Source organism: Coptis chinensis, chromosome 8 (assembly GCF_015680905.1).
Source record: "Coptis chinensis isolate HL-2020 chromosome 8, ASM1568090v1, whole genome shotgun sequence".
Taxonomy (NCBI): Eukaryota; Viridiplantae; Streptophyta; class Magnoliopsida; order Ranunculales; family Ranunculaceae; genus Coptis; species Coptis chinensis.
Genome location: NC_141463.1, coordinates 10616460 through 10618842, shown reverse-complemented (window position 1 = coordinate 10618842; position 2383 = coordinate 10616460). Strand labels below are relative to the sequence as shown.

The 2383-nt window shown below is 36.8% G+C and overlaps 1 pseudogene across 1 annotated transcript; it reads left to right on the top strand.

Annotated features, from left to right (window-relative positions):
* The first annotated feature begins 621 nt into the window (after positions 1 to 621).
* Positions 622 to 1625, top strand: LOC147479880 (protein MIZU-KUSSEI 1 pseudogene; annotated as a pseudogene). The gene has a single exon (XR_015204669.1). The product of XR_015204669.1 is annotated as a protein MIZU-KUSSEI 1 pseudogene (transcript).
* The last annotated feature ends 758 nt before the right edge of the window (positions 1626 to 2383 follow it).

Genomic DNA, 2383 nt, shown 5'->3' with positions numbered 1-2383 from the left:
GTTTCAGCTTCAGCCTTCCGTCTAGGCAACTGATATTAGGTTGCTAGTTGATCTCTGAAACAATAAATATTTTATTCTTTACTGGGTCGGCGGTTACAACGCAGCTTAAAAATTCAAACTCGGTTGACTCTAAGCACATACCTATCCAACCACTGAGCAAAGTTGTACACATTAGCTACAACTATCAAAACCAGTATCAGAGTTACAATGCTAATATACTAAAGAGGAAACAAACTAGTTGTTGTTTTTTTTCTTTCTTTTTTCCTGTTGTGTGTATATTAAAGTATTGATGAGGAATATAAAGGTGAAGGTGTTGGTGGCCTTTCTGTCAATGGTGGGTGTGACTTCACCTGCTTTTAACTGTGTCCAATAAACAGGGGAGGCACTCGGTTAACAACCTCAAGCATCTAAGGCCCCCACTGTTATACAGATTCAAGTGCTCAAAATTCTAAGGTGTCTCTTTCTAAGTTATCTTACATCGATCTTGACTCCACTTCCTACTGGTCTGTGGTCTGTTTATATATATTATATATATGCTTTTCCTAATATAGTTAGGTGCGGTTGCTCACCATCCTACGTATTCTCCTACAGTCCCTTGTACTACATGGCTAATAAAAAGGGATTAGTAGCAAAGCACTTAGGAGATAATCGATTAAACTGAAGTAAGGAGGATTTGATCTCTGTGCTGTTTATGCCCATACGGCATCTATTTGATTAGCCTTCTCAAATGATGAATATCATGGCTAGTAGTCCTCATGACAATTCCTTTTCTTTCTCAAAGAGATACTTCCAATTGAAAAAGAAGAATGAAGATGATGACAATGAGGAAAAGGCCCTGTATTCATATTCCTCCTCACATGTATGTGAGGACACTGATGATGTTAACTTGGCAATACAGGTAGTCCCACCATTAAAGAAGAAACTATACCTATCAACGAAGGCAGTTTCAAGGTTTCGATCAGTGTTTGGAAAGAACCGGCCTAGTCTCTCATCAGGTCATGGTATGCGAGTGGTCTGTACTCTTTTCGGATATAGACATGGTCACGTAAACTTTGCATTCCAAGAAGATCCGAATTCATACACGGCCTTCTTCATTGAGCTCCCGACACCAACCAGCAATTTGATTCGAGAAATGGCGTCAGGATTGGTACGAATTGCATTGGAGTGTGATAAGGTTCAAAAGAAAGGAGTAAAGTTGTTGGAGGAGTCTCTTTGGAGGACTTACTGTAATGGCAAAAAATGTGGGATCTCCATAAGACAAGAATTTGGACCTGAGGAGTTGAAAGTGCTGAAAGCAATTGGACCTATATCAATGGGTGCTGGTGTATTACCTGGAAATGGAACCAAGGCTGACGGTGAGCTTATGTACATGAGAGCTAAATTTGAGAGAGTTATTGGGTCTAGGGACTCTGAGGCCTTCTATATGCTGAATCCTGATGGCACTGGTGGTCCTGAACTTAGCATTTATTTGTTTAGAGTGTAAGATTGCAATGGAAGGTCGTTTGACACTACTTTTTGTAGTTTTTTTCCTCACTAGTAGTAGTGTGATAGTATTTCTCTTGTCAAGTTTGGTAAATAGTTATGTGGTTTGGACCATGAAATGAAATGTAACCTTTAATCTGTTTTCTTTTGTTTTTAATCTCTCTCTCCCATGCGCAAAGAATAAAACTGTAGGGGCGCGGCATTTTAGTAAATTTAAAGAGAATTGATCGGTGAACAGTGGATCTTTCCGATTATACCCTTGTACAGATTCGATTATTACATTCATTGTTCAAAAGATAAATAAATGTGTAATAATAATATATGTGAGAGAGGGGTAAAACTGTCTATTTGTACAGTGAAATTCAGACATTTCTCTCCTGATTAATCACAATGTCTTTTATTTTACAAACAATTGCGAGATTGCCACTGACTGAGAGTTGGATTTTTGTGCTACCTGGCCAAACCAGCTGACCGCACACGTAGCGTAGACACATGTCAGTTAACTAGTTTTAGCCTTTTAGGGGTGTTTATTTTTCTAAGCCTCTGAATGATGAATGCCGGATGTTAAAGGCCCATCATCTGAATGCTAAATGTTGATTGCTGAATTCAGAAAAACATGTTTGTTTTTTGTTAGAATAACCTGGCTCTGAAGGCTAGATATAAATCATTTGGACAATTTTACTCATGATATCTATTTTAAACACTAACTTGATTTCTTGTAAAACAAAATATATATTATATTTGAGGAGGGGAGATGGATTATCGAAGAAAAGAAATGATAAATAAATTTATTTAAAATATGTTTTCACAAATATATTTAACGGTTTATTTTCATATTTTGTTTACTTTCAAAAAATATATATATAATTCTATTTTTAACAAAGTGGATATTATTCACCCA